The 24,663-nt window shown below is 45.6% G+C and overlaps 1 long non-coding RNA gene across 5 annotated transcripts in view; it reads left to right on the top strand.

The window, feature by feature from the left end:
• Positions 1-22,941, top strand: part of LOC140487230 (uncharacterized) — a 39,648-nt gene extending 16,707 nt beyond the window's left edge. For 3 of the 5 annotated variants that reach the window (XR_011962813.1, XR_011962812.1, XR_011962810.1), the window contains 5 exons: positions 1,724-1,806; positions 7,537-7,645; positions 10,724-10,830; positions 18,731-18,823; positions 20,522-22,941. This is a non-coding gene — a long non-coding RNA (uncharacterized lncRNA). The remainder of the gene's footprint in view (positions 1-1,723; positions 1,807-7,536; positions 7,646-10,723; positions 10,831-18,730; positions 18,824-20,521) is intronic. The other 2 variants (XR_011962814.1, XR_011962811.1) reach the window with 2 other exon arrangements.
• Positions 22,942-24,663: the final 1,722 nt, after the last annotated feature.

Raw genomic sequence — 24,663 nt, 5'->3', positions numbered from 1 at the left:
GTGACTTGGTGGGTGGCAAGTTCTGGAGCACAAGCTATTGGTGTTATTGCCAGAATGTTGGCAGGGCCCGTAGCCTTTGCACTACTGAACCATTTCTTGATGTTATTCAAACTCAACCGAACTGGCTTAAAACTCACATCTGTGATGTTAGAAACCACTGGAGAAGGCTGAGATGGATCATCCCACTTTGCACTTCTGGCTGAAGATTGCTGCAAATGCTGTCATCTTATCTGGTGCGTGGATGTGTGAGGCCCCTCCATCAGTAAGGGTGGGGATATCTGTGATGCTTCCTCCAGTGAGTTGTTTAATTGTCCATCACCGTTCACAACTGGGTGTAGCAGAACTGCAGAGCTCCAATCTGTTCCATTGGTTGTGGGATCGTTTAGATCTGTTGCTTGCTGCTGATGCTGTTTGAAATGCAGATGGTCCTGTTTGGTAGCTTCACCAGGTTGGCAATTCATTTTTAGGTCTGCCTGGTACTGCTCTTGGCAGGCCCTCCTTTACTGTCCATTGTGACGGGCGAGTGCCAGACTTACAAACGCATCAGATTACAGATTGTGCTGGAGTACAGTTCTGCTGCTGTTGATGTCCCACAGTGCCTTAGAGATACCCAGTTTGAGATCCTACATCTCTTCAAAATCTGTCCCATTTCGAACAGTGATAGTGTCACTCAACACAATGGAGGTTTTTCTCAACTTTAAGGCAAGACTTGTGTCTCCAAAAGGAATGTGTGATGGTCGCTCTTACCGATACTGTCATGGACAGATGTATCTGCAGCTGGTCAATTCATAACAATGAGATCAAGTATGTTTTTCCCTCTTGTTGGTTCCCTCACCACCCGCTGCAGACTCAGTTGAGCAGCTATGTCCTTCAGGACCTGGCCAGCTCAGTCAGTAATTCTGTTGCAGAGTTAGTCTCAATTGTGGACATTGAAATCCTGTACCCAGAGTACGTTTGACACCATTTTACTTCCTCAGTGCTTCCTTCAAATGTTGCTCAACATGAAGGAGAAGTGATCCATCAGCCAAGGGAGGACAGTACGTGGTAATCAGCAGGAGCCATGAGATTTCCTGGTGTCCGGAGTCAATGCTGAGTCCTCCAAGGGCAAATCCTCCCTGTCTGTGCCTTGACCACTGCCTGGTCTGTCCTGCTGGTGGGGCAGGACATATCCAGAGATTTCAGGAGAAAGTGAAGACTGCAGATGCTGGAGATCAGAGTCAAGAGTCTGGTGCTGGAAAAGCACAGCAGGTCAGGCTGATGAAGGGCTTAGTCTCGAAACATCGATTCTCCTTCTCCTCGGATGCTGACTAACCTGTTGTGCTTTTCCATCACCACAATCTCAATATCTAGGGATGATGATGATGATGGTGATGGTGGTGTCTGGTCATTGTCTGTAAGGGTTGATTTCATGAGTATGAGTATGTCAGGCTGTTCCTTGATTGGTCTGTGAGACAGCTCTGCACATTTTGGCCCCAAAATCCAGATGTTAGTCTAGAGGACGTTGCACCATCGAGAGGGCTGATTCTGTGGTTGTATTAAATGGTGCCTTCTTAGATGACGAGTGGTCCATCCAGTTTCATTCCTTTGTTGAGACTTTGCAGTGATTAATACATTGAGTAGCTGGCTGGGCCACTGTCAGGTTGGCAGGGTTTTTTCTGCCATTGACTATGTTTCCATGGAGATCAGGAGATTCCTAATTCCAGTTATTTTTTCTTGAATTCAGATTCCACCATCTGCCAAGATGGGATTCGAGCCAGGACTTCAGTCGTTTGTTTTAATATTCTGGATAAAACCTAAATACATCAGGTTTGTTCACTCACTTTAAATATCACTTACCCAGGTTTTGTTTCTTTGTGAAACACTGTCCATCATCCTGTCTCCTCCATCCTTCTCTCCAACAACAAGAGTTTGGAGCACATGGAGTTTCTCTGTCACTAAGACTGAGATAATCCAATCTGCTGCTTCTCTCCCTCCTACTAGCCCACTGAGCCCAACTGCCTCACGTGGTGTTCCTGGTTTTTGTCCAAACCTACATCTTTCTCCAATCTCATCTCATGTCAAGCCTTATCAGAGCTCATCTTGACCCTTTACCCTAATCTCACTAAACCATAGACTTGCCAACTCTCCTTTCTCCTCCTCCTCATCAGTCCCCCTCACCGATTCACAGACATTGTTCCTTGTTCTGTCTTTTCTGGTTATGGTCCTTCTCTCCCATTCTGTGAAAAACTGACATTTGACCTCACGGTTGTTGGAAAATCCTGCTCCATCTCCACTCTCCCTTTCCTTTCTGAATTCCTTGCATTTGGTGTCCCTCATGGATCTATCCTTGGTCCCTTCTGTATCTCACCTACATACTGTCAGGAGGTGATATTGTGCAAAAGCACCATGTTGGGTTTCACATGTACACTGACGATGCCCAACTCTTCCTCCCCATCATCCCTCTCCATTACTCCACTGTTACTCAGTTATCAAACTGCTTACCACATTCCCACTACTCGATTATGTGCAGTTTCCTCCAATGAAACATTGTCACGGTTAAACCCATTGCCTTTCCTTTCCCTAACTGCTGAGCCTCTCCGTCTCACTGGGAACTATGCAGTAGAACTAGACTCTTCACAATACTGCTGTTATATCTGACGCGAAGCTGACCTTCTGATTAGACATCTACACAATCCCAAACATCAGGAATTCCAATCTCTAAACCGTTGCTTATCTCCTCTTCACCCTTGCTCCATTGCTACTGAAACCCCTTACCCATGTCTGTGTTACCTTTAAACTTGACGAATCCAATGCAGAACCCTTGATTCTGTGACTGGCTGAGAATCTGGTTTCAGACTCCCCTCTCAGTATTTACCCTCAGACACATCAGTATTTATTCTGTCAAACCCCTTAAGAATCTGGTGGTGCGGTCTGATTGTAGGTGGTGGAAATGACAGAGGATGATGTGTTGTATCTGGGTGGAAGGTAAGGACTTGAGGGGGGGGGAGTTCTTTCCTTGTTGCAGTTGGAGGTGTGGGTTTCAAAGACAGAGGTGCGGGAAGTGGAGGAGATATAGTGGATGGTATTGACCACATGGAAGGGGAAATTACAGTCCTTGTAATACGGGGCCATTTGGTACGTTCTGGCCTCACTGGAACACTGCAGTAAGCGTGAGATAGAGATGTTGGCCAGGGAACAGGCTCGTGTGTTAAAGTGGCAGGCAGCTGGAAGCTCGGGGTCTGTCTTTGCAGCAGAACGTATATCATCAGTCGCCATTTCTGCCACCTCCACTGAGATGCTGCCAGACACAGGTTCCTGTCCCCTCCATTAACAGCTATGCACCCCCCCAGCCAGATGGTAATCCACTCCTTTGTCTTTCCAAATGTTCTGGTCTCTCTTTGGGTTCTGTCCCTGCCTATTATTTACTCTTTAACCCCTATCTCCTGCAGTACAAAGATCTGCAGGTTAGTTGAATTGGCCAAGCTAAATTTCCCATAATGCTTAGGGATGTGTAGGTTAGGTGCATTAGTCAGGAGAAATATACAGTAATATGGTAGGTGAATGGGTCTGGGTCGGATACCCTTCAGAGGGACACTGTGGACCTTTTGGGCCAAATGGCCTGTTTCCACGGCGTCAGAATTCTAATTTTCCCAGCTTCCATCGGATCTGAGGAAGGGCCACTGCACAGATTTCTGTTCCCAGATGCTGCCAGACCTGCTGAGCTTTCCCAGCACCTTCTGCTCGTTGTTCCTGATTGACCCCATCCATACACCTTCTGGGTTTGATTCAGACAGGGGGAGGATCCCACCACTGACATCACAATGGGGTCCAGCTGATTGATGGAAGCTTCGGACCAATAGGAAAAGGTGGTGGGACTGGTGGACCAAGTGGAACGAGTTGGTCATCCAAACAATGGGAGTGAATGAGGGGCGTGGCCAGTGGGATGACACGTCACCAGTAACTCGGCCGATGCAGTGCCACGTGACACGGCCATTGGTGAATGTGGGAGACGCAAACAGGGAAGGGGAGAGTGGCCTTGGAGACGGAGATAATGAGTCACTTTAGACTGGAAAGTTTTAATTACACTCTGTGCGGTTTGTAAGTCTGAACTAGAAACTCTTAATCCCCCGTTTGCAGCAGATGGGAAAATGGCTGCGGCCCTCAGGCGGTGAAAGGTCCTGGGATATGGCCGCCATTTTTATTGGGGGTAAGGTACAGTGAGGCGCATGTGCATGTCCCCTTCCTAGGGTGGCGGGGGGGCGTGCAACTTGAAAAGAGGCATTTACACATCAAGCACATACCAAGAAAAAAGTATGTCTTTATATTCTTCCTGCACTGACTGTGAGTTTTGTTTTGTGAATTCATTTCATAGGATATTAAATCAGAATGATTGAGGCGGGGATCTCAAAAGCAAGTTTTTACAGTCAATGGAGTCATCAGGATCTGAATGTTATTGGCATTTAACTGTGGAAGGAGAAAGGTTTCTCTGTTCTGTTTGTGGGAAGATATCTCCAATATTTTTGTTAAGCAGAAAGGTGTACAAATTCATGATTGGGTCACCCTTTGGGTATGTGCTCTGTTCTGGGCCCTACAGCTGAGGAAGGAGATATAAGCCTGAGAGGGAGCACAGATTTATCCAAATTACACCTCGTCTCTTTGTAAGAACTCTCAGATTTAGACCCAATCACCCACTTCGTGATGTTAACCTGTAAACTTCATATTTTTAATTACCTGTAAACTTCCCATTAAAAATCCTTTTGGACTCAAATTCCAGTACTTTTTCATGTGGAATGTTCCAGCTTCTGACAACTCTCTGTTCATCCAGAAACTGCTGAGGTCCATGTTGACTCTGGGGTTACAAAGGGCTGAATTGAAAGATGAGGTGCTTTCCCTGAGCTCCCATTGAGATGCATTGGAACAGTACAGGAGGCTGAGGGCAGTGTAGGTATGACAGACAATGAAAATGAGAGGGCTGCACTATGAGGGCTGCTTGGCTCAATGAGAGTGTTTTGGAGTTGGGTGTAAACAGACTGATGTGAGACAGGGAGAAGGTGAAGCTGAAACTCCGTTTTAGTTCAGGCCGTTCAGAAATTCACATGGTCCCAATGGGAACAGCCAGTTTTTAAGTGATACCTGCGGAGTATTTGTTAATAGTTTTTAAAGTATTTTTCCTGAGGGCAGTTGAGAGTTGACCACATTGCTGTGGGTCTGGAGTCACATGTAGGCCAGACCAGGTGAGGACATTAGTGAACCAGATGGGTTTCTAACAATTGACAATAGTTTCATGGTCATCATTTGCCTTTTCATTCTAGATTGTATTGAATTCCGATGCCACCATCAGCCATGTTGGGATTCTATCCCTAATACTCGGAACATTGCACATATCACTCATCTGGCAGGAATACCATTAAGCCATTGCCTCCCTATTTAACAATGTTTAAAAGAAAGTTCCATCATTCTACGTGTACAATGTGAGATAAAATACTGCAACGTCCATGTGTCAGCCTCTCCAAAAGGTCATTCAACAGAAATTTGTTTGGGGGCGAAGTATTTCACTTTTTCGGGGGGGGGGTTTATTAAACAAAAATGAATCCAAATAAAAATCTTATGCCACGGACATGTAATTTCTGAAGCCGGAGGGGGATTACAGAGACAGGGAGGGTTGTGGGGCTAGAGGGGGATTGTTGTCCAAACATCACTATGGTGTACATGGACTGCAGCATTTCAGGGAGGGGGTTAACCACCACTTTCTCCAAGACAAGTAAAGGTGACCAATAAATACTGCTCTGGGCAGCAAAGGCAACCCCCAGTGAATAAAACCAAGCAGTGACCTCTCTGAGCTGACTTGCTCTGAAGTTAAAAACCTCTCTGGAAAATGGAGTGTGCAGAGAAGAGAAACAGTGACATTTCACAGCTGCCCTCAGAGAGACCTCATTCTTGGAAGTACTCAGAGCCGGGGATCAGCTCAGTGAGTTTCAGTCTCTTCAAATATCAATCTTAGTCCGTTTTATTTTATTCAATCTACAATAGTGAGTCACGTGAGGATTTCTTTTTAATGTCTTATGGTCTCTTGATTAAATGTTTAAGATATGAACCGTAAGCATTAATTTATTCACGGGCAGTATTTTTCGAGCAGTAAGACTGTGCCTTTGTCTTGGTCTGTAGATTGTTAAGGCGGAGAGATGGCCTGTTGTAGAGTGGTGTGCTGTTCCTGTCGGATGTGGGAGATTAGGGAGAGTTTCAATGATCCTGATGATTATGTCTGCAGGAAGTGAGATTGCAAATCCTGTTGGAATGGATGGATTGGTGGAGGAGTGATTAAAGGCAGTGAGGAATTGACAGGAGCCGGGGGGGTGATAGGTGGCAGTCTCAGGAATGCAGGATACTGCAGATACAGTCAGGTAGGTGGGTTACCACCAGGAAAGCTAGGAGGGGTAGGTCGGTACTGCAGGAGTCTCCTGTGGCTATCCCTATCTCAGACAAGTATACTGTTTTGGAAAATGTAGTTGGTAATAGACTTTCAGGGGAATGTTGCACTGACAGTCATGTTACTGGTACTGAGACTGGCTTCTAACATAATGTGAGGTATATCCAGTTCCACACGATCGATGGTGATCGGGGACTCTCTAGTCAGGGGCACAGTCTGCTGTTTCTGCAGCTGACAGTGAGACATCAGAATGGGGTGGTGCTGCCCTGGTGCCAGTGTCAAGGATGTCTCTGAGGGAGCAGAATATTCTCAAAAGGGAAAATAACCAGTGGGAGGACATTGTACATTGGTACCAATGGCATAGGAAGGGGAAAGCATGGGGTGCTGACGAGCAGGGAGATTTGCTAGTGCCACTCGGGATGCATTAAACCAGTGAGGGAGTCGGGGTAATCCTAAAGAGATAGTGAGAAAAGAGGTGAGTCTGAGACTGGTACTGTTCACAGGTCAGACTGTCAAGGCAGGCAAGAGCAAGCCACAGAATGAGGTGGGACGGACCAGTTGCACTGCATTTATTTCAGTGCAAGAGACCTGAAAGGTCAGGCAGGTGGGCTCAGGGTATGGTTTTGAACATGTGACTGGGATATTATAGCAATCACAGAGGCATCACTCAGGGATGGATAGGATTAGCAGCTTAATGTTCCAGGGTATAGATGCTGGATAGAAAGGGGCCAACAGAGCAGGGAGAGAGGTGTTTTTGATTATGGATAACATTATAACTGGGCTTCCGGAGCATATTCCTGGGAGTACATCCAGGCAAGTTATTTCCTTGGTCCTGAGAAATACGAAAGTGATGACCATCTTACTGGGATGGTATTATAGACTCTCTCCCAATAGTCAGCGAGGAATTGAGACACAATTTTACCAGGAGACCTCAGTTATCTGTAAGAATAATGTAGTTGCAATGATAAGGGGTTTTAACTTTACTAAGATGGCCTCGGACTGCTGTAGTGTTAATGGCAAGATGGAAAGGTATTTCTTCAGTGTGTACGAGAACACTTCAGATTCAGTTTGTAGGATGTACCTCCTAGAGAAGGGACAAAACCTAACCTGTTTTCTTTATTCTTTCACAGGATGAGGCTGTCACTGGCTCGGCCAGCATTTATTGCTGCGTTTACCCAGAGGGCAGTTAAGAGTCAACCACGTTGCTATAGGTCTGGAGGCCCATGCAGACCAGACCAGGTAAGGATGGCATTTTCCTTCCCTAAAGGTCATGAGTGAACCACATTGGTTTTTCCCAACAATTGACAATGGATTCCTTGTCGTCACTAGATTATGTTTTCCAGATATTTATTGAATTCATGTTTCAAACTCTGCCGTGATGGGATTCAAATGCGGGTCCCCAGAACGTTATCTGGGTCTCTGGATTAACTGTCGAGCGATAATTTCACTCCGTCATCACTGCCTCTTATGACATGAGGCAGGGTGAGTGACTGAGGTATCAGTGGGGCAGCGCATCAGCACCAAAGATCCCACAGTATTGTGGCTCAGTGGTGAGCACTGCTGCCTCAGCACCAGGGACCTGGGTTTGATTCCAGCCTTGGGTAACTGTCTGTGTTGGAGTTGGCCCATTCTCCCCAGTGTCTGTAAGGGTTTCTTTCCGGTGTTCCAGTTTGCTCCCACAGTCCAAAGATGTGTAGGTTAGTTGGATGAACCATGTTAAATTTCCCATAGTGTCTAGATGCAGTATATGAGGTTTTGGGATGTGCAGGCAAATCTCTGCCTGATGTGAAAAGATCTTGGACAGAGGTCAGAGGGAGATGTGGCCGCATGTTTTACATCTCCCATGGCGGCAAGGTTGTGTCAAGGGTGTGGAGCGTGGGTTGGTGGGTTATTGGTCAATGCATTGAATACAGAAGCTGGGGCACCATATTGTGGCTGGACAGGACATTGATTAAGCCACTTCTGGAATTCTGTTTTGAGTTTGAATTACTCTGTTCTGGGAAGGATGTTGTGAAACTTAAAGGTTTGGACAAGATTTACAAAAACATTGTCAGGATTGGAGGATTTGGGCGACAGGGAGAGGCTGAATAGGCTGGGGCTATTTTCTCTGGAGAGTCAAAGACTGAGAGGTGACTTCATGGAGATTTATAAAATCACGAGGGGTGTGAATAAGGTGAACAGCTGGCTCCTATTTCCTCAGGTTAGGTGGGTCCAAAACTAGAGCACCTGGGTTTAAGTTGAGAGGGGAAACATTTAAGAGGGATCTAAATGGCAACGTTTTCAAGCTGAGTGTGGTGTGTATATGGGAGGGGCTACGAGATGAAGTAGTGGAGGCTGATAAAATCACAACATTTAAAAGGCTTCCAATTGGGTACATGAATAGGAAGGGTTTTGATGGATGCAGGCCAATAGATGGTAAATGGGAATCCATTAGTTTAGGATTCCTTGTTGGCATGGACGAATTGGACCGAAGGTCTGTTTCTTTGATTTTAATAAATTAAGATGCATTCCTCTATTTTGTGGAGAGCTAGCTGAAGCACAGATAATTATTCTTGGAGCTGAGAAGGTGAAGCAGTGATTTCGATCTGGTGCAGATTTGGTTCCAAGGTCTTGAATTTGCAGAGAGAGAGAGAGGAATTGTTAACACTGTCACATTTTTTAGTAACTATTTTCAAGTAATTGGCAAATAATACAAGGTGAAAATGTGAACACTATTTTACTCAGTAACTTTTGAGCATCTGGAACAGTCTGAATGACACAGATTCAGCAGGTATTCTGAAACAGACTTAGAATTTTACTTTTTAAGGAAAGATTTGGGGGCTATGGGCACATGGGAGGGGACTTGGGACAGATTTGCAGCATGTCCCGTGGGAGAGAGTACAGCCCCAATGGGCTGAATAGGCCCCAGGCCCTGTGCTCTGTGATACTGCCCCATTCACTGTGAATGATGAAGCTCATTCCAGGGCAGAGAGAGGGATGAGCCCTCCACTCTCATCACAATGGGGCCCGGCTGATTGACGGCAGCTCCAGACCAATGGGAGGAGAGTCTGTGTGGTCCTACAGCCAATGGGATTGAATGAGGGGTGTGGCCAGCAAGCCAACACCTGTCCATGAGCTGTGCAGGTGCAGTGTCACTGTTTGGGGGTGGGAGAGACAGCAGAGACTGGGACAGAGGCTGTGGGACCTGAATTACAAACTCCCGGTAAATTAGAACCAAAAGAACTGCGGAAGATGTAAATCAGAAACAACAACCAGGAGGTTCTGGAAAAGCTCAGCAGGTCTGGCAGCATCTGTGATGAGAAATCAGAGTTAACGTTTCAGACCCAGTGTCCCTTCCTCAAGACAGATGTTACTGAGAAAAAAAAGTCAGTTTATGTGCCGAAGTTCGTGTGGGAGGGAGGATAAAAGGAGTAAAGGATAGGTGGGGATAGAGTGAGAAGAACGATCTGGGTAAAGGAGTGGATAACGATCTGGGTAAAGGAGTGGATAACGATCTGGCTGGGGAAGGGTGATTAGCTGTTAATAGAGACTGTTCGTGGCTAACCATAGGCAGTTTGTCATGGCAGGCTGTGAGAACAAGGCCTGGTGTGTGGGGTAGTGGGCAACGACATGAGGTTGTTGACTTATGGTTAGCCACTAACTGTCTCCACTGTAAGCTGTTGCCCGCCTATATCACTCCACGATTGGAGCTGCCGAGGACACAAACCTTTGGAATATCCTCCCTAACTCCCTCTCTCCGCCTTAAAGATGTATCTAAAAATCGTTCTCTTCAATCAACGTTTCCATCATTCATGAAGCATTTGAGGAGATTTGTCAGTGTGAAAGGCTCCATACAATGCAGGTAGTTGTTGTTATTGTCTGACATCGGGAGAAACAGGGATGAGCCCTCTCTCTCTCACACCTGATGAACAACAGCAAAAGCAGGAGGCACTGAGCATGCTCCAGCCCACAATGGGCCTCGGATTATTGATGTCAGCGCAGGACCAATAAGAGTGGGGGAAAGGGGGCTTAGAGGTGCTAGTTGGTCCTTCAACCAATCGGAGTGAATAAGGGGCGGGAAAATACTTAACCACGTGACAGCAGAGTGTTGTTGTACCCAAGGCATTGGAAATGTGTGAAGGTGCAGGGCAGGGTGAAGGAAAGACATATTGACCAGGGAGTGGAGGAAATTTTCATGGTATGGGATGAGAGGTTATACAGAACTTAGTACACATTGTAAAACACAAATTTGAAAATCCTGAATTCTGCACCATTTTCCCTCCCTATAATGCATTTTGCACTCCCTGAAATATCAACTGTGTGTTTCTCCCTCCACAGACACCAGTGATCAGTGCCAAAGCCCCATTGCCTGTGGAGAAGGTGATGTTTGACTTCCTTGGACAGCTGCAGTTCGTGTGGTGAGGGTGCTCCCACAATGTGTTTGGGTAAGAGCTGTTATAGATTATTCACTCAGCGACAGTGAAGAGTTGACAATATGTGTGCAAATCAACAGCGGTTTGTTTTTTTTTATCGTGTTTATAATTCCACATAAATACTATTGAGAACTTCTGACATAAGGCCACAGATGGGGATATTAGGTCAGATGATCAAAAGAATTGCCAAATAAGCAGGTTTTCAGGAATACCTTTAAAGGAGGAAAGCAGGTCTGAGGGGGTTAGGGTTGGAATTCCAGACCGTGTTGCCTTGGCAACAGTAGAAACAGCCAGACAGGTGAAGCAATGAATAAACACATCGTTGGGAGTCTGAAAGAAAATGAGTTGTCGGGATCTCACAGGTTGTGTGGTGCAGGGCGACAGGGATGTTCACAGCCAGGAATTACATCAAGGGTGAGAATATTAAATTGTTGCTTGTTAATCGGAGCCTTTTGATGGATCAACAAGTTTTAGTACAAGTGAGCACTTGGGCAGTACTCTTGAGATTACATGTAAGTTGAATGTGGGAGGCTGGCCAGGAGTGAGTTTGGATAATGAAGTCTGGAGATAACACAGGGATGGACGAGTGTTTCAGTAAATGAGCTGAGACTAGGGTGGAGTTGGGTGATGTCACTGATGGAGGAATAGTGCTTTTGGAGTTGGGCTCCTCCTCCTCCTCATCACTCCCCCTCCCCAATTCACAGATATTGTTCCTTGTTCTACCTGTCTCTCTTTTCTGGTTATGTCCTTCTCTCCCATTCTGCTACAAACTAATATTTGACCCCACTGTTGTTGCAAAAACCTACTCCATCCCGACTCTCCCTTTCCTTTCTGAATTCCTTGTATTTGGTGTCCCTTAAGGATCTCTCCTTGGTCCCTCCTGTTTCTCACCTACATACTGCCAGGAGGTGACATTGTCCAAAAGCACCGTGTTAGGTTTCACATGTACACTGACAATACCCAGCTCTCCCTCTCCATCATTACCCCCCCCTCCCCCCCATCACTCAGTTATCAAACTGCTCATCGCACTCCCACTACGCGATTGGCTGCAATTTCCTGCAGTGGAACGTTGCAATGGTTAAACCCATTGCCTTCAGTTGCTATTACAAATTACTTTCCCTTACTGCTGAGCCCCTGCCTCTCCCTGGGAACTATCTGAGGCAGAACCACAGTCTTGACAATATTGCGCTTGTATCTGACCCCAAGCTGACCTTCTGATCAGACATCTACACAATCACAAACACCAGGAATTCCAATCTCTTAAATGTTGCTTGTCTCCACCTCACCCCAGCTCCATTGCTACTGAAACCCCTGACCTGTGTCGGTGTTGCCTTAAACTTGATGAATCCAAAACAGAACCCGTGATTCCGTGACTGACCCAGAATCTGGTTCCAGACTCCCTCATGGTGGGAAACATCCTCTCAGTATTTACCCTGTCAAACTCCTTAAGAATCCTACATGTTACAATGAGATCACCTCTCATTCTTCCCAAATCCAGTGAGTAGAGTCTCAACGTCTTCAGCCTTTTCTTAAAAGATAATCCCTGCAAACCAGGGTTCATCCCAGTCAATTTTCTGTGAAATGCCTCTGATGGAATGATGTATTTCCTTAAATAAAGGGACCAAACCTTCTGTCATTACCCCAGATGTGGTCTCACTCGGACTTTATAAAGTTCCTCTCAGGTATATACTCCAAACAACTCCCTTTAAACTTGCACAGATGTTAGAAATTCTCAGCAGGTCATGCAGCATCTGTGAAGAAAAATCGGTTCAAGTTTCGGGTCTGGTCACCCTTCCTCAGATACGTTAACTCTAATTTCTTTTCACAGATGCTGCTAGACCTGCTGAGCTTTTCCAGAAACTTCTGTTTCTCTTCCTGGTTTACAGCATCTTCAGTTGTTTCAGTTTTCATATCCTTTAACCTTGCCATCTCTCCTCTAGAATTTGTCAGTTCCACCTTGGAAAAAAGATTCACATTAGTTTGGTCTCCCCTACCCTGGGAAAAAAGAAACCATGACTAGTCACCCTATCATTGCTCCTCATAATTTTATAAAGTTCGATAAAGCCACCTAAAGTGTCCAGTGCTGCTGGGAAATAGCCTCAGCCTATTCAGCCTTTCCCTATGGTTCAAATGTTCCAATGCTGGCAACACCCTAGTAAAACATTCCTGAACTCTTGCAAGTTTCCCAACATCTTTCCTGTAACAGGGAGACTGGAATTGAAAGCAGTATGGGGATTCCAAAAGCGGCCGAGCCAATAAACTGTACAACCGAAACATGATTTCCCAGCTCCTATCCTCAATGCACTGCCCAATAACAGCTAGCATACCGCACACCACTTTCACTGACCTGTCTACCTTCAACCCCACTTTCAAGGAACTATCAACCCACACTGCACAGTCTGTTTGTCTGTCAACACTTCCCAGGAACTTGTCATTAAGAGGTTGAGTCCTATTCTGGTAACATCTTTCTGAAATCAGGGAGACCACAATTGAATACGGTATTCTAAAACTGACCTCACCAATGCCCTACTCAGCCACAACGTGCCCTCCTAATCCCTATACTCAATGACAGAATCCCTACAGTGTGGAAGCAGGCCTTTCCCCCCATGACACCATACCAACCATCGGAACAGCATTCCACCCAAACTCTGCATCCTGCCATTACCCAAAGCTAATCCAGCTAACCTGCATGTCTTTGGATTTGTGGGAGGAAATTAAGAGCACCCAGAGGAAGCCCACGCAGACACACAGGGAGAATGTGCAAACACCACACAGACAGTGGAATCGAACCAGAGTACATTTATTGATCAGCACATTTCATTCAATGGTAGTGTCCCAAATGCCACATTCAGCACCTGATCTCCCTGAAACTTTACTTTCCAAGAACTATGCAGTTGTTCTGAGCCCTTCAGAGGGAATTAAGGTGAGGAGGAGAAAACAGGAACAGGGTTGAGTTTTAGATCTATAAAATAACTCTCCATCTTCCCCCTCTGTTTCCCCTATCTCCCCCCGCTCTGTCTGCTCCCCCTGTCTCTCCCCGCTCTATCTGCTCCCCCCGCTCTGTCTGTACCTCCCCTCTGGCCTGTTCCCCCTATCCCCCCCCACCGTTGGCCTGTCCCCCTCCCTCTGTCGGCCTGTTGTCCCCCCTCCCTCTGTCGGCGTGTTCCCCTCTCTCTCTCTCTCTCTCTCTCTCTCTCTCTCTCTCTCTCTCTCTCTCTCTCTCTCTCTCTCTCTCTCTCTCTCTCTCTCTCTCTCTCTCTCTCTCTCTTCCCCCCCCCCCCCCTCCGGTCTGTTCCCTTCGCCCTCTCTGTCAGTCGCAACCCCTGTTCCCCTCCCCCGTTCCCCTCCCCTCTATTCCCACTTTATGTCCAGATCCGGCTCTGTGCCACCCCTCTCTATCCCCCCCTCTCTTTCCCCATCCATTTCGGTCCCACCCCTCTCGATCTGCCTACCCTCCCTCCCAGTTCCCTATTTCTGTACTCCCCCACTGCAGGGCAAATATCTTGTCTATTTACCCTATCCATGCCCAGCCTGATTTTAAAAATCTCTTTCAGGTCACCATTCAACCTCTGACGCATCAGGGAAAACAGCCTATCCAACCCTGGCAACATGCTATAATTCGTTTCTGATCTCTTTTAAAGTTTAATAACATCCATCTGATAGGAAGGAGAACAGAATTCTATGGAATTTTGATTTGGCAACTTTTGCAATGTCCTGTACAGCCGCAATATGATCTGCCAACCCCTCTACTCAATGCTCTGACCATTAAAGACAAGCAGACCAACTGTGGCCTTCACTATCCTATCTACTTGCTACTCTACTGTGAAGGAACTATGAACCCGCACTCCAAGGTCTCTGTTTAGCAGCACTCCCCAGGAACTTACTATTAACTGTATAAGTCCTGCTAAAGTTTGCTTTTCCAAAATGCAGCAGCTTGCATTTTTCTAAACTGAACTCCTCAGCCCATTACCCATCTGATCCAGATCCTCTTGTACTCTGAGGTAATCTTTTTCACTGTCTACTGCACCTCCCATTTTGGTACTATCTGCAAACTTACTTACAATACCTCTTATGTTCACATCCAAACTATGGATATAAATGACGAAAAGTAGTGGATCCAGCACCAATCCTTGTGACACTCCACTGGTCACAGGCCTCCATCCTGAAAAGCCCCCTCTGCCTTCTACCTTCGGGCCAGTTCTATACTCCATGCGATCTAACCTTGCTGACCAGTCTCCCATGAGGAACCTTGTTAAACACGTTACTGAAGTCCGTGTAGATCATGTCCATGCTCTGACCTCAGCAATCCTCTTTGTTACTTCTTCAAAAAAACTGAGTCAAATTCATGAGATATGATTTCCCATGCACAAAGCTGTTATTCGTATCCAGGATTTAACTCTGTACCTTGGGGTCTGCATTGCCCAGTTATAGGTGTTAATATTCTGGATGAAATTCAAGCACGCCAACATTTTGTCAGTGACTCTGTATTGAGTCTTGTTAATGTCACCAACACAGATGAGTTCCTTTTGAAAGGCAGTCCCTGTATCCCTTGCCCACCAGGAAATAGTGTAAGTGTCCTTACCCCTGGACCAGGAGGATCGGGTTTAGAGTTGAGTGACAGCATCTTTGAAGAGGCTGATTAGTAAACCTGCCCAAGCCCCCAGGCCATACTGTCTCCCAGCTGTCCCTGCCTGAGCCTCCAAACAGAACCTTCCTGTAGTTTCTCTCCTGTCAGACTCTCCCATTGCTCAGTTTGCTGCACTGCTCCTGTCCCTCACTGACCTGTCCATCCCCCAGTGTCCTCCACATTCATTCATTGTTTACAATCCTGTTATCCCAGTCCTCCAGCCCTGCCCCCTCCCGTCGATAGAGACGGCTCAGTGGTTAGCACTGCTGCCTCACAGCACCAGGTACCTGGGTTCGATTCCGGCCACAGGCGACTGTCGGTGTGGAATTTGAGCATTCTCCCAGTGTTTGAGCGGGTTTCCTCTGGGTGCTCCGGTTTCCTCCCACAATCCAAAGACGTGCAGGACAGGTGAATTGGCCATTCTAAATTGCCCATAGTATAAGTTAGGGGGCATGGGTCTGGGTAAGTTACTATTTGCAGGGTCGGTATGGACTTGTTTGGCCGAAGGGCCTGTTTCCATACTGTAGGGATTCTGATATATGGGGCAGCAGCTGCTGTCAATCACCCGGACTCCTGTATGATTGGGAGCACGTGCTGTAGGAGGGGAGACAAGTGCACGGGCACAGCGTTGGCCAATTGTGGCACTATGTGCAGCATAGGTCAGTGCCTGGGAAGGAGGCTGTGGGTGTGAGGGATTAATCTATCATTAGCAGCTTCATCCCTCTGGGAGCAGGACCCAGGGGAATGACCCCTTTCTTGCTACCCTGACATGTGATCAGACTATCAGTGGTGCAGCGTTTTGCAGAAGGTTATCAGAACTCTTTTGTGAAGATTCAGGGTTGTTATGGAAAGGGACAAGGATGGGTCTGCAATTAGAATTCTAATTTGGTTCATTTTAGTAAGATGGGTCTTGGCCAGAATGTGCAGGAAGCAGTGTATGCAGGATGGTTCTCATCAGGAGCTAGGAAACTGAGTTCGAAGAGAGAATGTGTGAGAACTGGGTGTGGAGGAAAGGAGTGGGGGGTTTGGTTTGGATTTCAGTTGACAGAAGAGAGAAACTGTGAGACTGAGGTTTAAAGCTTTGTGGGAACAAGGAAACTACAATTTAATACTACAATTGTCTTATGGATTTCCATCCTGTATTAACAGTGGTAACTTGTGACCTCTATTGTATGGTACTGAAAGGGTGGATTTCCGGATGAGAAATACAAATTGAACTTCATGTTCAGATCTGATTGTTACTTGATCTGTGCCGATCTGAATATCATTGGCCTTTTCATCTGGAAGGAAAGGTGTGTATTCTGTCCGTGGACGAATATTTCAAATGTCAGTGTGACTGCAAAAGAACTGAGACACAGCCAAGTCCATGACAGCATGGTGAGTGTGGAGAGAGATTTCATTTGTTTTTAAAAGTCTGAAAAATCATGGCACATTTCCCAGGAACAATTAAGCCACAACTTTGCTTTGTAGAAGGACAAGTCTTTAATGAACCATGCAACCAGAAAGACACAAGGATACCTGCACCGTGGGAAACACTATGAAAACGGGATTGTTGTAAAGGAGTTCATTCTCGATCATGGATTGTAATCCATTGGCATTGTCACGTCGGTTCCAGCCCCACGGGGAAACACTGGAAATATGATGAATGTAATGGAGGTTTCAGTTATTAAACTGGAAAAAGTGCAGAACAATTTACAAGGATGTTGCCAGTGCTCAGGGGTCTGAGTTATAGGGAGAAGTTGGACAAGCGAGGATTTTATGTTTAGAGCAGAGGAAACTGAGGGGTTTCTTTTCTAGAAGTGTATAAGACCATGAGAGGCATGGATAAGGTGAATGCACTCAGTCTTTTTCCCAGGAACTCAAGGATTGGATGGCTTGATTGGATCAGTTTAAGGTTAGAGGAGAAAGAATAAAAGGGAAGCTGAGGGGCAACAGTTTTACACAGAGGGTGGAATGAGCTGGCACTGGAAGTGGTTCAGGCAGGAACACTCACAACAGGTAAAAGACATTTGGACAAATACATGGAGAGGAAAGGGTCAGAAGCAGATGGGCCAAGTGCAGGGAAATGGGGTTCGCGTGGATGAACATTCTGGTCGGCATGGGCCAGTTTGGGCCAAAGGGCCTGACTCTGCTGTAGGACTCTACAACTCCTAAGTGCATCTACTATTTCTCCCACTAACTCTGGTATCCTGGGATGTATTCCATCAGGGCAATGAGACTTGTCTACCTTTAGCTCCATTAGCATATCCAGTTCTAACTCTTTCACGATCATGGTTATTATCTAGGTCCTCACCTTCCTCAGTCTCCTTATCAATTACTGCCATGTTCTTCGTATCCTCCGCTGTGAAGACTGACTGCTGTGTCCTCATATTCCTGAACCCTGCAGGATAGGAAAAACTAGGCACAGAACTCTGAGAGGTCTTCTTTGAGTCTTTATTGATGAAACATGGCAGTTACATGGATAGTGCACATGCAAAATACCTTCAGGCAGCATCAGGTAACTCCCCGCCTGTCCGATGTACAGCTCCCATTCTTATACCTTTATGGTTTGGGACTTTGAATAGAGACTGTCTCTCAGTATTATCTCCATGGCAACGGCAATTAGAAAGTCTAGTTCAGTTCAGCACTTTGTGGTTAAACCACACACCCCTCCCCCACGCCCCCGTGGCTCCCTCAAGTATGTGACAGGCACTTCAGTTTCAGTGGGGTATCTATCAGGATTCTGATGTGGAGGAGCCGGTGGTGGGGTGGACAAAGTTTAAAAATCACACAACACCAGGTTAAAGTCCAACAGGTTTATTTGGAAGTACAAGCTTTTGGAGTGTGCTGTGATTTTTAACTTGATCAGGATTATCTCTATGGTAGCAGTTAAGTGCTTCAATAATTACAGAGGCCATATGTTCCCCACACAATAGGTTCCCCTCTAGCAGTGTAAACAGCTATTCTGGCCCTGGGGATAGGTACTCATCACTTTTCTCCCCCAATCCCATCTAGTTTTCTGTTGATCTTTAAAGTTTTTCTAATCTCCGAGTTTCTCCTTGGTCTTTGCCAATCTGTGTGCATTCTATTTCAGTTTGATAGACTCTCTTATTTCCTGAGCCACCCACGGCAGATTATTCCTTTTCCTACAGTCCTTCCTTTTCCCTGATATATAATTTTGCTGAGCACTTCAAAAAATTGCTTTGATATTCTCGCACTGTCAACTTTCCCATCATAAAGTCTTTGTTTCCAGTCTACATTTGCCAACTCCTGCCTCATCCTATTGTCATCTCCTTTTGTTTTAAGCACTGGATCTTGGGAGTGGATCTAATCTTCCAGCTTACCATCTGTATTCTAAGTTCAACCAGACTTCTCAGAAGCCTTTTATCAGATTACGAGGTGAGGCGATGTTACCTGGGTGTTTTGGTTTTCATTGTCAGTGACCTTGGCTTTGAAATAAAGTACAGGATAGATATTCACAACAGCATACTCTGGACGCTGCGAATGTACGACGCAATCTAAAACCATAAATCACCGTCTCCCCTCAGTTTAAAATTACAAAATCATTATCTCCTACATGCTTCCTCACTATCTAAGCTTGGAATGCTAATCCACCTGACTGTGTCATTTTCCGAAAACCTCCTTTGGTGAAGATGGTGAGTTTTGGATTCACCTTTCCAGTTATTACCGTAAGAAGATAAGCCCTGGGCCCAGGAGAGGTAATGCAGCCCTTCGAACCAGCTCCACCATTTAATACGGTGATGATTGAGCTCACCTCGGTCTCAGCTTGATTTTCCTGCCTGCTCTCTCTCACCCTTCAACTCATTGCAAATTCAACATCTGTATCTCTTCATTAAATTGACTCATTGTCCTGGCATCCACCGCATTTTGAAAAGGGAATTCCACAGATTCACAACACATTCAGACAAGTACATTCTTCCTCATGAGAATAGAATAGAATCCCTACAGTGCAGAAACAGGGTATTCATCCATCGAGTCCACACCAACCTGTGATGAGCATTCCATTCAGACCCACTTGCATTTCCCATGGCTAATTGTCTAACCGGCACGTGCATGGACACTGTCAGCAATTTAGCATGGGCAATCCACCTAACCTGCACATCTTTGGACTGTGTGAGGAAACTGGAGAACTGCACGAAACCATGCAAACATGGGGAGAATGTGTAAACTCCACACAGTCGCCTAAGGTCCCTGACGCTGTGAGGCAGCAGTGCGAGCCACTGAGCCACCTCTGCTTAAAACCTACTGCGCCTTATTAACCTCCCTATCCCCCAATTGGCTGAATCTATGTTCCTTACGTCAGAAATCAGGTTGTCTAAGCGGATGTCTCAGTAAATCCCAGTGACAGCTCACATGTCCCGCGTGTCTGAATGGGGATCCGATACACAACATCCTCCATCCCACACTTTTCATTCACGTTCCAGAGACAGGGCTCCAGTGGCTGCATGAGGACTGCAACTCCCAAATTCTGAGGCAGGGACCGCACGTCTGTGGGGAAACCTGCACACGTACAGAATGTGGGTGGGTTTTGGAGCGTGTGCTTTGGGGTGACTAGTGGAAAGTATTTCACACTGTGATTGTCTGGAGGAGGAACGTATTTGCTTGTAGTATGATCTGTTGGAGGGTCAAAGTGTCACCACACCCACATGGGATGAAGTTACATTCCCAACTTGTCATAACACTGGAATCGACCAATGAGAAACAAAGAAGGATCTGACCCATTCTCCCAGACTGAAGGTTCCTCTTCTGTCCAGGATCTGCCACCTCCCTTTCTGTTTCCTTTTGTTTCATTCTGCTGTTAGATTATTGACTTGCAGCAACTGAAGGGAAAGGAAGTGAACCCAGAAAGGGTGCAGAGTATAACCAGGGACGGGAAGTGGTGTCATAGATCTGTTTATCAAAAATTCCATGAGAATGGGGAGGGTGTTCATTAGGGGTTAGTAGAGTCAGAATGGTGGGAGAGTGGAAGTGGGCTGGAGGGTTACAGCTTCGGGGGAAGAAAGGGGAAAAAGATATTCCAGAGAAACTAGAATTGTCTGTTCTGAATTTCTAATCTGCACATATTCCTTTATACAGGGTGCTAGATGGTGAAAATTCGCAGACTGAAATCTGAACATCATGTGCCGATCGTGATAAAGTTAACCAGCATTTGAGGAACCAAAGATGGGGAATCACTCGGCTAAAATTCTGCAACACTCTCCCTCCCAGCATTGTCGGTCTATCTGCGCCAAATGGACTGTGAATGGTGCAAGACAGCAGCTCACGACTATCTTCTCAAGGGTAACGAGAGATGGGGAATAAATGCTGGCTGAGTCAGTGATGCCCATATCCCGGAAATGGGTTCTATCTCTAGTTGCTGAAACCCAATTGAAGTTACTGCAGGATGAAGAGGGATACTGAGTGCATCCTCCAGGAGGCAGCACCATCACATTTCCCCTACCTACACCCACACAGTAACACAGCAACATCACTGGAGCAAAAGGCAGTGAAGCCAAAGGAGGACTTAGATATAGTTCTTCGATGTAACGTCATGAAAAGGGATTGGAACACAGCAGGAAGAGGAGACTGAGCTGGATGGTCAGCTGTTTCCCATTGAATGGTGGAGCAGGATAGAAAGGCCGAATGGCCTCCTGCTGCTATCTCCCAGGTATGTATATAGACATGGAGCCCGGGTAGGAAGACGTGGGCAGGGCAGGGATTCTCCAGGAGATTGCACCTCCACATCAGTTTTCAGTGAGGGACGGTTTGATGGATTTTATTTAACATTTGTCTTTAACACAAGGTTTGTGAATTTGGTTTTAAAATATTGTAGCTATTTATTCCACAATAAATAAAACTAAAAGAAAAGAAATGAAACTAACAGTTTTAAAAAATTTTGAACGCCCTGTAAATCAAAATCCTGTCTATTCCCAGACACAATTACTTTCCAGTTACTCAAACTCCAGGGAAATATTCCCTCCCTGTCTGAACCTTTGGTTTGATTTAACTACTTTTCAGTTCTCCTTCTGTGAGCTGTGAAGTGTTCTTTTTCCCCCCATTTCTCCTACCTAGAAGTGTTATCACACACAGCTGAGCAACCTTCCCACGTTCATCATTACGCCATTTTGGGTTTTGTTAATATATAATCACCAGCAGTAAACCACCCGTGTAACCAATTGAATGTTTACAAACAAAGTCCATTACGGGCAAAGCAAACCATTACAAATGACAGAGTGGGAAGGGACCAAATCAAAGTAGAGTTAGGGGTGAGGGGGCAGCAGTGGAGATAAAGCACTGTAGCCCCTGTGATGCCCACCTGTATCTAAAGGCATCGAGAGCATTGATACATACCACATGCTCCTTCTCCAAGGACACCCTGCTTTATCCTCAATCATAGAATAGAATCCCGACAGTGTGGCATGAGAGAATTGGCCCATCAAACCCCACCAACCTTCCAAAGAGCATCCCACCTGGAGCACTCCATCCTGGTAACACTGCATTTCCTATGGCTGATCCACCGAGTCTGCACAATCCTGGACACTGTGGACAATTTTGCACAACTGATCCTCCTAACCCACAAATGTTTGAACTGTGGGAGGAAACCAGAGCACCTGGAGGGGCCCCGCACAATCATAGAGGAATGTGCAAACTCCATGCAGGCTGTTGACCAAGGCTGGACTCCAACTTTGTACCTGGTGCTATAAAGCAGCAGTGCTATAATCCCAATTTAAATCAAAATAGATGATCCCTGCTCATTGTCACATTGCTGTTTATTGAAGACTTGTTGTCCAGAGAGACATCCTGAGATTCAAAAAGAGACAATATAAATTCAGTCAACTCCAGCTGAGTTAATTCGATTAACAACAACAGCAATACTCCAACAGTGCCATCAGACCTCGTACCTACTCTATCATTTACGATTTTTAACCCACAGGAAGTTTGTTACCAGATTCGATGACAGCCATAATGCTCTGACCACTTTGACGGAGCCAGTGCAAGTCAGTTCTAATAGTTATCAATAGATTGAATCTAAACAGGATGTCCCACAACAGGAAGTGCTCTGACACTCAATGCCTGTAAGCCAAGGTCATTTTCCTAAAACCACTCACGTCTGGCAATACCATTGAAGATATTTTATACAGTAACCTTTCAGTGTCAATTTCCAGTTCCAGTTCATGAAGCAGCCAGTAACATGCGCCAGTGAATTGAATTCTAACAGCAGCATTGCCCTGGCAGGAGAGATTGAGGAGCTTGAAGCTGTCTTCTCTGGAGTATCTAAACATGAAACACTTCAAAGGAACAAAAATCTTCAAGAGCTCGAAAGGATAGATACAGGAAGGATGTGCTCCCTGACTGGTGTACCTGGAATAAAATAAACACTAACTATGGTATCTTTACCCAGCATTCCCTTTAGCTGCATCAATGTTTAAGATTTATTTGCTGCTTTAATTACACTCCCAGTTTTAACTGCTGTAATGTTGATGACTATGCAAATGTATAAAATATAATTTAATCCATCCCAAAACCTCTCTGTACCTGTGTCTCACTTGTGCTCACCGAGACACTCATTCAATCTGACCTCTTTATAAACCCTGCCCGGATATTTCCTCAGATGGCTCAGAATGAAATATTCACTGAATTGTTACTGTGCAAAAGGAGGCTGATTGGCTCATCAGCTCTCCAAAGGATCACCTCACTGAATGCTATTCTTCTCCCTTTACCCCATAAACCTTCCCATTCATCCTCTTCCAATAACACTGGCGAGTTCACAACTAACCACAGCGATTGGATTTGTTTTGTTTGTTCGTGGGATCACGGCATCACTTGCTGGGTCAGCATTTGTCAACCATTCTAACTGCCCAAGAGATGGTTCAGAGTCACCCACGTTATTCAATCTCTAGATTCACATGTAGGCTGGACCAGGTCAGAATTAACAGTTTCTCACACCCAATGACATGAAGAGTTTATTTATGGCCTATTATCTTATTTCTGAAATGTTAATGAATAATTTTTGCAGTTGAATTAAAAGTGAAAGACCAAAATGTGTTTTATTCTGATTGAGCACATCCTCCTGTTTTCTCAGTTGTTATTGACAGTCTCATTCCCCCCACACCAGAACCTGTTCCAGACAGTGTTACAGAAAAGGCAGAATGGTCAGCTGCAGCTGGTCACCTGACCGGTCACTGGACCCAAAGGTTCACTCTCCACAGATGCTGCCAGATCTGCTGATTTTTTTCGAGCAATTTCTGTTTTTGTTCCTGATTTCCCAGCATTTGCAGATGTTTCGTTTTTGAATATTGATCTTGTCTGTTGCAGAGGAGTTTATTGATGAGTTTGGAGAGTTTTGAACATTGCAACTTAGGCCACAAATCAGCCATCATCTATTGAATGGCAGAGCAGGGTTGAAGGGCTGAATGGCTTCCTCCTGTTCCAATGAAAGTTATCCATCTGCAGCTTGTGGTAACATTTCCCCTCACTGCTCCCTTCACCTCCATGTCTAACACACTGTTACTGACTGAACAAACCTCCTGTGTTTGAACTAAACCTGCTCATGTTCAGTGGCTCCCTCTCCTGCCACCCGGATTTAACTCTCATCATGGAATGCTGTCTCGTGTTACTGCGGGAATGCCCACAAGGACTAATCCTGGAGTCTGTATCCCCTGGGATCCAAAAATCCCGTTTATTTCCTTCTTCCTATTTCATTCTGGCATTGAACTCTCTGTTTCAATCCATTCTCCTGTCATGCTCTTCAACATGCCCATGTTTGTGGACTAGAGGCAGCTGGCACCTGAGATTGTGGGGGGAGGCAGATTCAATCAGAGATTTGGGAAAACACTCAGACAATGACACATCCATCTGATTGTTGACTCAGACAGATAGGCAGAAAGAAAGATGCACATTTAGATAGCACTTTTGATAACCTGGGGCAATGAAACATTCTTCAACCCAATGATTTCAACCTCAAATATCTGAAAACACAGACACAAAGCTTCCTACTTTTACCAGGTTGTCTCTCAGCCTCCTTTCTTAAGAAAATAGTTTTACGCTGTTAAGCCTTTCCTGGTGATTATAACCACTTTTTCTGTCAGATTTGTGACTGAACCTTTATTTTCCTGTTGTGAGTGATGCTAGTAGCAGAAACAGTTCCTGACTTGTGAGGGGTTTCGGTTGGAGTATTTATATTTACATATTCATTCCCACCCTCACATACAGTGTAAAATTGATGTAAAACAGAAGGA

This window comes from Chiloscyllium punctatum, chromosome 16 (genome assembly GCF_047496795.1).
Source record: "Chiloscyllium punctatum isolate Juve2018m chromosome 16, sChiPun1.3, whole genome shotgun sequence".
In the NCBI taxonomy this organism is placed as follows: domain Eukaryota; kingdom Metazoa; phylum Chordata; class Chondrichthyes; order Orectolobiformes; family Hemiscylliidae; genus Chiloscyllium; species Chiloscyllium punctatum.
This window is presented reverse-complemented; position numbering and strand designations above follow the sequence as displayed.